Raw genomic sequence first — 12,217 nt, 5'->3', positions numbered from 1 at the left:
ATGCAAAGAAGTAAGACACTGGGGAAGAGATAGAAGAAAATGCCACTGTACATACAGGACATCAGATATTACAGTGATGAATAGCAAAAGGTAAAAAAAGTTAATATCCTAAATTTTTTACTTTATTTTCATTTAGCTTTTAAAAATTAATATGTATTTTATTTCATATGTTTAAACTTATTAGTATTTCACTTTCCTATTAATTTAATTTGGCAATATGCTTGGCTTCATTATTGAAGAAGTTTAAATCACTGAAGGGTTACCACTATGGCAGGAGGATCATTGCAATGGATGTCAGTGATGGGGGATACAGGGAGGAAGTTCACCTGAGCATTCACATAAGGTACAAAAATATGTTCAAATGTTCATGGGGCATTGCCTCAGTGGGTAGAGATTCATACAACAACCAAAAGAATATTGAATTCCCATCCTGAGGAGCTCTGCCACATTCTTTAATGGAACACTGACAATCCACACATTCAGGGGCAATGACTAGTGAAGAAGGATTGCCCATTTATGGGTCCTTGATATTGACAACTATGCTTATGGGCCTTTTGCTCTTGAAATTGTAAGTTAGCCTAGGGTTGTAGGGTGCCTAAGAGTTACCTTTTCACAGCCTTGATGCTGTGCAAAGGAGGCCTCTCTCTAAGTCAAATTCAGCATATAAATGTATTACCTTCTCCCCATGATGGGACATGACTCCCAGGGATGAGCTTTCCTGGCACTGAGGGATTACTACCAAGCACCAGCTGGTGATGTATCTGGAAAAAGACATTGAATAAAAGGGGGAAAAGGTAAAGACAAATGAGTTATATGGCTAAAAGACTTCAAAGTGAGTCAGGAGTTCCTCAGAGAGGTAACACTTATGCATGTCTCAGCAGGATCTCATAGACAGACAAAGTAGATAATACTCCAGGGCTCCTGAGGGCTCTGGAGACACTTATGTCCTATGGCCATGGCAGATAGCTCTAGAGTTTGGTGCCATGCCAATGGGCACTACTTTGGTGTTTGCACTCCTGAGTGTGACAGGGTTAGACTCAGATGTGAATTCTCTACAAGTGCCTCTTCTGTCCCTTTTATTTGAAAGTATAGTTTGTGCTGGAGTTGGTAGGTATACATCTAAGAGACTTGAATTTCAGGGCCATCCATGTGCCAGCTTGGCTCTGAGCCTCAGCAGAGTTGCAACACCTACTCTCCAATTCATTGGACTCACCCAGGACAACAAACAAGGAGGTGAGAATGCACAAGCACCACAACAAGGAGCTGAGAGAGTCTACAACTGCAAGCAAGTGGGTCCCATTCATCAGATGTATGGGATTGAAACCTCCTCTCAATTAGAGGTGGAATGGGCATCACCATCCCAGAACCCTAGGATTGGGGAATAAAATATGGCCTAGAGTAGACTCACTGGTATTCTATATTGACAGTGTGATTCTAGCAATGTAAGAAAGTATAACATTAATGTGGAGACAGTTGCTACTGGAGGTGCTGAGTTTAGGAAATGGCAAAAAGAGGTGTAAAATGGGGGCATTTTCAGGACTCAGAATTGTCCTGAATGACCTTGCAATGAAACATACTGAGAATTATATATCCTGCCAGAAACTACAGAATTGTGTGGGAGAGCATATAAAGTATCATGTAAACTATAATCAATGCTTAGTGACAATGCTCCAAAATGTGTTCATCAATTGCAATGAATGTACCACATTAATGAAACAACTCGTTAATATGGGGAAAAGGGAGAGGTGTTGGGAGTAGGCATATGGGAATCCCTTACATTTTTTTACGTAACATTTATGTAATCTAAATATCTTTTAAAAATAAATAAAAAGTATATTTTAAAAAATAAAAATAAATTAAATGTCACTGGGAAAGTTGGGGATACTTTGGATTTCCAGTGACTGCGTTAGGTTTACTCTGTGTGACTTAAACTCTGAGGCCCAGGACATTCACTTTTGGGCTTCAGAACATTCTTGTCACACCTTCACTGACGGTGAAAGGGAACAGTGTTTCAGCCAAGTTGGGAGGTTTCACAATGGCTTGCTCTTGAAGTGCCATCTGCTGGTCAAGTCGTCATGACCTGGGAGATTTGTTAAACTGAACAACAAAGTTCTCTTTAGAGGGCACTAAGAAATACCTACTTTGAGCACAAAAGAAGATCTACTGTGACAACTGCCTTTGTCTTACAGAACCTAAACATACTAGAGAACTAGATCTAGTTCTGACACTGGCCTCAGTAACCAACCTGTTAAAGTTCCTCTCTGACAGATGAGTCACCTGGGCTTCCAAGAGATTAAGTAGCTAGTCCAAGATTACACAGCTACTTACTGAGAAGAGCTGTGCCAAGAAGTCAGGCCTCTGGACTTTCAGTGACAGATCACAGATTTAATCTCTGGCTCCAAGACCAGAGGGCCTGCTCCTGAGGTCAGAACCCATAGAGGAAGTGCTCAGCATGAGGAACGGGCCTTCGCTATGCTCTGCAGGTAAGGAGAACAGGGGTGGTTCACACCTATGTCCATCTCCTGGCATCTGCAAGTCCATGCAGTGGATTTCCAATGACCAGGCCAATCTCATCAAAGCACTAAAAGAACATGCTGTTCTAACAGCTTACTCTCACTAGCAGTTCTCCAATTTTCCCTGTGGGTGCTGTCAGTTTGGACCAAGGCTGGATGCTGTCCACTGAATCCCTGTCCACAAGGGGGCACCTCTAACACACAGCAACCACAGAGATCTGTGCCAGACAGTCTAAGAAAGGATTTCCAATATTACTTTCTCAAACCAGCCCCAGAACCACCTTGGCCAGGAGACTGGCTGTGTGGGGGCAAATGAACAAACTCCCCAAGCTTTGGCTGTTTTGGTAACTCACTGTAATCCAGGATGCTAATTCACCTGAGGACATCCATGTCCTATTATGCTTATGTTTGAAAATCTTTCCCAGTACAACAGTAGAGATCAGAAACTGTGATTCTTTTCCTGAAAGAAAATGGATGTGACAGACTAAAAAAGACATATTTTCACATTGTTTCCCTTCTGAACTATGGGCTAGAAAATGAAACTGTGAAGAGAGCACAGCTCCTTGAGGTCCAGGATCCTCAGCCCCACACCATTCTTGGGAGATTGTGAAGCTTTGCAGGGCCACATCCCACACTGGTTCCTGTACTAGATTTCAGGGATAAGCTAAGTAGGGCTTAGAAAGGCTGACTGTCACTGCTCTTGAAGGCTTCTCCATTCCAGCACAAATGTTAACACAGTCTAGCAAAGCACCCTGCCAGGAAGAAATGAACTTCCAGAGGAAAATATACATCTTATTTTGGTGGGGAAATAATCTTGAAAATAATCTAATGCCCAGTTTCTAGATTCCCTTAACATGTCACTTCCTTCTTCATCTGAAATTATGAACTATTTTAATTTTTCTCACCAGTCCCATGGTCAAAAATGTAAGTGATAAAAGCAAGTAATAGTGTTTTTTACTATCAAATAAATACTTCATTCAAACAGATAGGAATTCATGATGTATAAAACATAATTATATATACACACATACCTCTAATGATTACAGATCAAGAGAGAGTCAAACTTTTTAATGAATATGAGAATTGAAAAAGGAAGGACTGCATATTCATACCGACACTGAAAACTAAAAGCATTTGCTGGACAAATGAGTTTTTAAAGATGACAAGAGGGCCGATTTCAGGCATGTACTTAACACCTCTACTCTTCATATTATTTTTAATTGAATATTTTCTGATGTTGAATTTCCTATTTTAGCCTAACAGCTTTAGTAAGAGGAAAACAGTATAGTATGGATTTTCCTTTCTGGAACTTAACTTTAAACAACGAAAATGAAAATTAAAGCAAGTTATTAAATCACTTTATCAGCTTATTCTTAATTGAAATATGTTGTAAAATTAATATTGTCAGCCCTATAGTTTTTTTTTTTTGTTTCCCTTCTCCTTCCCAATCTTTGTTAGAGAAAAGTTACGATGCTAATTAGTTTCATTTTAAAAAGTCATCCCGATTGATGTGATTTTATAGAAAGAACAGCAAGGAAATCAAAAGTATTAAAGCAGGGTTCTTCCTAAGCCTACAATACAAGGAAAGTGACAAAGTAGAGGAGTCAACCCTCAGAGGAAGGAGCATTTTTAAGTGTAATCTGATCTCTCCTCCTTTCAAAACCCTGACGACTCCTGATCCAACTAGTAGGCAGAGGTAGAGAGAACCAGGACCACTTTTCCTGCACTGTTTTGAATCTGTAAACAAAACTTCTCATAAATTAAGTGGGTACATAAGTATATCTGCTATAAAGTTTACTTATGCGTAAACTGTGCAGGTGGAAGAAAAATAAAGAACCTTCAAGGGAAATGCCTTCTGGCTAGGACCTGATACCCTTCACTCTTGTGAAAGACTTTCTTGATCCTTATTAGATCTCTTGTTGTATGTAATGGGTATAGCTTAGTGGTTGAGTACCTGTGTCCCATGTATAAGTTCCTGGGTTCAATCTTTGTTATGTCATGAAAAAAAAAGGAACGAGGGAAATTTTACTTCTTCTAAGAAAAAAAGAGATGAAAAATATTGCTGGTGTCCACAACTGAATGGAGTAATTGAATAAAGAAAAGTGGATATGTGATGTATGTGAAGGATAAGAGTAAAACCTGTTAAAGTAAAAGGGTGACATATTAAAAGAGCTTAATCATGCTTTTTTCCCAAAAATGTTAGAACTTGGCTAAACAGCTAAAAAGAGAACATCAGAAAACTATTGATTCATATTAGGCACTAAAGATCATTGGACTGTAATAATAAAATTTAAAACTTCAATAAAAAAGAGTTTAGGGGAAAGGTTTATCATGAGGATTCTATTTTGTTCATTAAATAAATGCTCTTGGAGGTCCTTTCAAGTCTACAGTTCTATAGAATTTATCTACCTTGATCTCTTACAACCATTACTCTACACATTTGCTCTGATTCAAAAATAAATAGGGGAAGCAGATGTGGCTCAAGTGATAGGGACCTTGCCTACCATATAGGAGTACCTGGATTTGAACCCTGGAGCACCCTGGAGAAAAAGAAGTGAAAGTGTGCCTGCATGGTGAGCCAGTCCCCACCTGGTGAGCTGAGTGCATACGCAGTGAGTCAAATGGCCATGCAGTGAGCCAGTGTCAGTACGGCAAGTCCAGTGCCCATGTGGGTGCCTACACTGCAACCCAAGTGCCCACATGGCAAACCGAGTGCCCATGTGGTTGCCCACATGGCAAGGCAAGAAGGCAAGTGCCCATGTGGTGGGCAGAGTGCCCACGCAAGTGCCCGTGTGGTGAGCCAGTGCCCATGCAGTGAGCCAGTGACCACACAGTGAGCCGACTGCCTGGGCAAGTGCCAGCATGGTGAGTTAAGTGCCTGCATGAGTGCCCACATGGTGAGCCAGTGCCTGCAAGGTAAGCCAGTGCCCGTGTGGCAATCTGAGTGCCTGCACAGTGAGCCAGTGCTGGTGCAAATGAGTCATGCAGCAAGATGATGATGAAAGAAAAGAGACATGAAGGGTAGAATCAAGGTGAAGTGCAGCACAGACCAGGAACAGAGGTGGCTTCAGGTGGTGCAATTGACAGGGAACTTCTCTTCATATCAGAGTTCCCCAGGATCGAATTCTGGGAAATACTAGAGGAGAAAGAAGAGAAGACAAGGCAAAAAGAGAAATAGATATAGAAGATTACACAGTGAATGGACACAGACAGCAAAAAGAACAGGGCGGTGGGGGGGGGGGGGGGAAGGGGAAGAAAAATAAATAAATAAATCTTTAAAAAATAGTAAATGGGAGAAAAAGCAAACCAAATCTATCAATATGGATTTTCTCATTGTAATTTCTGTGTTTCCAATTAAGCAGGCCTCAGTAAGGATTTAATTCCTTCACTTTCTTTAGAGCTGTCTTATTCAAGCACAAGGTTCTATAAAACACAAGATATTTTATCTAATGGGGCATTTTTGGGACATGGAATTGTCCTGAATGACATTGCAAAGACAGAGAGAGGACACTAAAATTCTATTATAACCTACAGAATTGAGTGGAAGAGAATGTAAACTACAATGTAAACTAAAATTCATGCTGAGTGGCAATGTTCCAAAATGTGTTCATCAACTGCAATGAATGTAGCATGCTAAAGAAAGAAGTTGTTAATGGGGGAAAAGTGGGAGGTGTGGAGAGTGGGGCACATGGGAATCCCCAATATATTTTTAATGTAACATTTTATGTAATCTATGTATCTTTTAAAAATAAACTAAAAGGATATTTTTTTAAAAGATATTTTATCTAAAATTATTGTTATGTTGAAAAACAACTGAAAGAGATAGAATAATCCAGGAAGTGAAAGGGTCTCTGCTCCTCAAGACAGAATAGAATCATATCATGATAAATATGATTATATGAATGTGTGCAATCACAGCCTCATTTATCGGTGGGCCAGAACACAAAACTCATCAGAATTGAGTTCTCTGATCAGATGCCAAATGAGCACACACAACTGTTAGGTGAGGAAACCCTCTAAAGGCAGCACTGCTTTCAAGCCTCATTCCAGCTATAAACCAGAAAGTTAGCACCAGATTTTAGTCACATCTATGATATCAAGGTCAAACTTGTATCCTTTGCCACTAAATTCGCTTAATTTTATGATATGCTTCCTAAGGACCAACACCAAAGGCAAGTAACTACAGCAAAAGACAGTCTGTCCTTTCAGGGTTCAAATTATGATCAGAATTCACATACTTTTTTCCTGATCTCTTTCGGCACTTTTTCTATATAATATTTGGCTTATTACTCATCCAACTACATTAATATTATATGTCTAACATTTACCAACACTTCACGATAACAAGGGACATTCTTACTCTTATTGGAGGTTGATAGAAACAGGAGTTGTAATTAACATAAATTACTGTAATTGTTCTTGCCAATTTGCTTAAGAGTCACCCATGGTTGAATCTTAACAGAGACATAGAGAGCTTCCTTGGTCTATTAGTAAAAATAGGACCTTGTAGTAACACTTAATTTAGTGTTACAACAGTGGCAGGGGAGGATTGGCATTGGTGTGGGGTGTCAGAGATGGGGGATGCCTGGGAGGAGCTTCCCCTGGGGCATAGAAATAAGGAATATGAATGAGTTTATGAGTTCATGGGGAATTGCCCCTTTGGGTGGAGATCCATACAATAACCCAAAGAATTTAAAATTCCCATTATGGGGAGTTCTGTCACATTCTCTAATGGGACAGCAAGAATCCCCAGAGTACAGGGCAGTGACTAATGGAGGAGCATGGACCACTGATGACTGTACTTATGAACCTTTTCTTTAGAAATTGAAACTTAGACAATTATTATAAGTTGCCTAAGAGTAATCTCCTCAGAGCTTCCTTGTTGCTCAAATGTGGCCTCTTTCTAAACCAAACTCAACATATAAATGCATTACCTTCCCGGGGCATGGGACATGACTGAATGGGAGGAGCCTCTCTGATACTGAGGGATTACTACCAAGCACCACCTAGCCATGCAACAGAAAAAAGACCTTGACCAAAAGGGGGAAACGGTAAAGAAAAATGAGTGTATATGGCTAAGAGACTTCAAAGTTAGTTGGGAGATCATTCCAGATGTTACATATATGCACACCTCAGCAGGATCTCAGCCTCAGTTGTCATTTCCCTATGCATGGCTCTTCTGCCCCTTTATTTCAAGTACTAGAGTTGAAGGATGGATCTCCAAGAGACCTAAATCTTTGGGCTGTCCATGTTCCAACTGGGCCGCAAATCTCAACAGAGTTGAAACACTACTCTCCAGTTCATTGGACTCACCCAGACAACTAATAAGGGAGTGCTGATGGACAACATCCATTCCAATGAACAGAAAGAGTCTACAACAGCAAGCAAGATAATCCCATCCATCTAAGGGATCTAAGGGATCTAAGCCCACTCTCAATTAGAGGCAGAGTGGGCAGCACCAACCCAGAATACTCAGGATTGGGGAATGAATGAAGGATTACAATAGACTTTCTGTTATTCTATAAGTTGCCCCTAGAACCCCCAGCTGCCTAGTGGACTGATGCTTTAGGGCCTGAAAACACAGCCATGCTCCATTTTTCACCACACTCTCTGTCAACATACATGAATGGTATACTTTAAAGGAGCTTGTCTTCTGTCTGCTGTCATTTCCCCCATCTCCTCTTGGACTTGCTTGAACCACATTGTTCCACAATAGTCAAACCAGCTCAGATGTACCCATTAACCTAGAGAGGAGGTCAAGGAGAAGCACAAAGGAGGCTGTGTGGAGGTGTGTCAAATGTTAGCCTTAATTTGGCTACATGGTGTGATATTGATATAGCCTGTGCATTAAAATCAAAATTATTTCCAAGAGTACCTAGTCTCCAAGATGGCCAAATAAGTAATAAAGGCCCTACAGTCTTTGAATGTTCAAAAGAGATGTGAGACTAAATGTGTATTCAAGGCTGCCTCCAGACAATGTAGAGCTATGCTAATCCAAACTAGCTTGGATGTAGAGAATATGTAACTCACCTGGAAGAAATAACCTATCTGATACTAAGATCTAAAGAACCTAACCAAAGGTCTGTTTACCATCACTGTTAGTCTTCCTAATCCTATATCCTCTGTATAAAAGAGTCTGGAAAAGGCTGTTCAGAGCTCGGTTTTTATTAAGACAAGAGTCCGCCGAGCCCGGCCGGTCAAAATAAACCAACTTCCTTCTCGGTACTCTCGTGTCCTATCCTTCGAAACCGCGCCTATCCGAATTTCTCCACTACAATATCATAACCCATTCCAAAGCCCATGAGGAATATGCACAGTCAAACTTCACGGTGTAGATTTGGTGTCTTCTCAATTGATGTCCAAGGTTTTGGTACAAATATGTTTAGTCCTGGACCAGGGACGATGGGATCAGACAAAATGAAAGAAATACTGTGTGAACAGGGAAAGCTAAGAAATTATCCAAGTTACATTGCATTATATAATTGCATTCTCCTTTGCACAATTTTCCACTTCCCAAACAGAGAAAACATTCCAGTAGAGACCTGCCTTAAATGACATAAATTCAATCTGAAGACATTAATTTAAACTCATCATCTAGCCTTACACTTTTTTCCCCATTCACTGTTGGATTATCACGTGTTTTAATTAACCATTCATATTTTAAGTAAGACTGCTCTAGTGAGGGTGATAAGTAATATGGCATGTCTGTGTAATAGTAGGGCTCCTGGTTTATTTGTGTACTCAGAGTATCACTACTGGTGTGCTTGTCTACCTTTATCACACACAGGAAACCCAACAAACCTCCATAATGTATGGTCTCTGGGTTATGAACATTCAACCAACCTTCAAAAGCATCTCAGATTTCAGACTGTTTTTTTTTCTTCCCCCCTTTCCCATCCTAATTTGGCTCCCTCCTTTGTCTGCTTATTGTGCCAGCTTGCTGTGTCAGCTTGTTGTCTGCTCATCTTCTTTAGGAGGCACCAGTAATTGAACCCAGTATGTCCCACATGGGAGGTAGTTCCCCAAATGCTTGGGCCATCTCTGCTTCCCTGGACTGGCTCTTCATCTGGCAGAATCCTTTGTGGTCAAATACCCCTCTTTCCTTTGCCATTGTAATTCTAGGTTATTGATACAGATGCCTTATGATAGCCAAGGAAAAAACAAAACACCACTATTTTCCTGTTGGCAAAATGATTACTAACCTCTGTAATGCCCTGAATCTGCTATGCCTCCAGACATAGGTTTACTGATTTCCTGCTGTGTGCAAACTTTCCTTTCCATCCTCCCCAGAAAGAGACCCTCTATGAGCTCAAGTAGATCAACTGGGGTCCTTTTACCCTCTAGCCATCATTCCCTATTGGGGTCTGATTTTGCTTCTGAGGATTCTGAGTTTAGGCTATGGGACTCACTTTGCTTTACATCATGCAGAATAACCTGGGATGGTGTGACCACCCATCCCCATTTAATCCACTCCCCAACAATCACTAGCTGGGGCAGAAATAGGAAACCTCCTTTCCCCAGCCTGGAGCAGAACGGCTCTTAGACATACTTACCCTCCACCTCCTCCTGCAGGATTAGCCTCCCCTGAAGGACTTGGCTTGAAACCACACCACAGCCAGCAAGTAGTTCAAAATGGCTCAGAGACCTAGATATAAGAGGTAAAAGTTTAAAACTGGAAGGAGAATAGATAGGATAAAATGTCTGGGACTCTGGATTAGGCAAGAGTTGTAAGATACCACACTCAAAGCATGAGCCATAAAAAAACCAATATATTGTACTTCATTAAAATTCAACCATTTGAGCTTCAAAAGACACCACTAAGAAAATAAAAACACAATCTACAGATTGGGAGATAATATTTGCAAAGTTTATTTCAGATAGTGGTCTTGCATTCACACTGTATAAAGAACTCTTTCAATTCAACAATAAAAGCACCCCCATTTACAAATCCAGGAAAAAGCTTGAATGGACAGTTACTAGAGAATACATATAAATGATTAGAATCATATGAAAAGGTGCTCAGGAATTACAGAGTAAAACCACAGTGAGGTGCCACTTTTCAACCATTCCTTTAGCTGTGTGCAAAAGGAGAGATAAATACTGAGAGTTGCTGAGGATGTGGAAAACTGGAGCACTCCTCTAATACTGGTGGGAATGTCAAATGGTGCATCCATTTTGGCAATTAGCTTGACAGTTTCTTATAAAGTTAAACATAACCTTTCTACATGAACTAGTGACTCCACTCCTGGAAATCAAGAGAAATGGAAAAATATGTCCAAAGAAGACGTGTGCAACCATGTTCATGGTTTCGTTATTTGTGAGAGTGAAAAGATGGAGGTTCTGAGGGGAGGGAGAGGGAAAAATAGGTGTAAAATGAGGGCATTTTTGGGACATTGGAATTGTCCTGCATGACATTGCAATGACGGATATGGGTCATTATAAATTGTCATACCTTACACAATTTCTTGGGACAGAGTGTAAACTATAATCCACAGTTCATAGCAATGCTTTATCAATTGTAACAAATGTTCATCACAATACAGCATGTTGCTCATGTGGGGGAAGGTGTGGGAGGGGGAGGGAGTGAAGCACATGGGAATCCACTATATTTTTTTGTAACATTTATGTAATCTAAATTTTCTTTAAAAATAAAAATAAAACAGAATTGCATTCGGAGTATATTCTTTGACTACAGCAGAATTAAATTAGAAATCAACAATGAAATCTGCAAATATTTTGAAACCATATAGTTTAAAAAACAAAAACAAAAGCAACAAAACACACCATATGGGTCAAAGAAGTTGAATGAAAACATACAAAATATATTTTGAACTGAAGTGAGGAATAATTGAAAAGCAACATATCAAAAAGTATAGGATGCACCCGTTTATATCACTAAGTAATTACATTAAACTTGATATGCCCTTGGCAAGAGAGACAGAGAGAGATTGAAATTAGCAATGTCAGGATACAGAGCGCAGTGTCCAAAACCTAGCTACGGAAATTAAACGCCAGACCTCCCTTGGCCCCTACCCTCTCCTTTTCTTTCCTACCTCCATTCTCTCCCTTCTCTCTGCTTTCGCATTCCTCCTCTTTCTGTCTTCAGCTACCTCTCTGGGCCCTTAACTTTCTTTTTTTCAGGTCCTGCAAAGTAAGCCCAGGAAAAAACAGTTGATTCGACAATGGTTTGTAACCACTAAAAGTCCCAAAACCTAAAAACCAAAGAAGGATGTTCTCTTTAGCACCTGTCAGAAAACATTTTTAACTGCATGAGAAGGTCCCTCTAAATCATCTAAATGTTCCTTTCAGCAAAAGGGAAACCTTTCTTCTGGCCATGACCTTCCCTCCTAAACACATCTTCTCCTGGGAGCAGAGTCCTGGCAGGACTGACAGGGAGCCCCGCGGTTGCGGACTCGCCCTCGGGGCTGCTCAGGCCCGTCTCCCCTTCCCCGTGAAGGAACCCGCGGGTCGCACGCCTGGGGGTCCGGCTGTCTGGTCTCTGTAGAGGCTCATCCCCTACGCTGATTCCTCTTTAGGGCTGAGTTTAGGACAAATCGCTGAGGCGATTCCCCAGACGCAGGTGCAAGGTCAGCACTGCTGGGGCCCTAGTGGCCCCATAGCTCAGGATCCCATGAAACCTCGCTGGGCTCCTTGCCGAGGGGCAGAGCTGCACCCAGCAGGGCTCCCAGGACGGGGCGCCCCAG

The 12,217-nt window shown here is 40.9% G+C and overlaps 1 long non-coding RNA gene across 1 annotated transcript; it reads right to left on the bottom strand.

Annotated features, from left to right (window-relative positions):
• Window positions 1-8,662: 8,662 nt before the first annotated feature.
• LOC131280844 (uncharacterized) lies at window positions 8,663-11,844 on the bottom strand. Its single transcript, XR_009188492.2, has 3 exons — window positions 11,567-11,844; window positions 10,067-10,158; window positions 8,663-8,901 (listed from the first exon to the last, which is right to left on the bottom strand). It is a non-coding gene; the product is annotated as an uncharacterized lncRNA (long non-coding RNA).
• Window positions 11,845-12,217: the final 373 nt, after the last annotated feature.

Source organism: Dasypus novemcinctus, chromosome 13 (genome assembly GCF_030445035.2).
Source record: "Dasypus novemcinctus isolate mDasNov1 chromosome 13, mDasNov1.1.hap2, whole genome shotgun sequence".
Classification (NCBI taxonomy): Eukaryota; Metazoa; Chordata; class Mammalia; order Cingulata; family Dasypodidae; genus Dasypus; species Dasypus novemcinctus.
The sequence above is the reverse complement of the archived record's forward strand: the minus strand, read 5'-3'. Positions and strand labels throughout refer to the sequence as shown.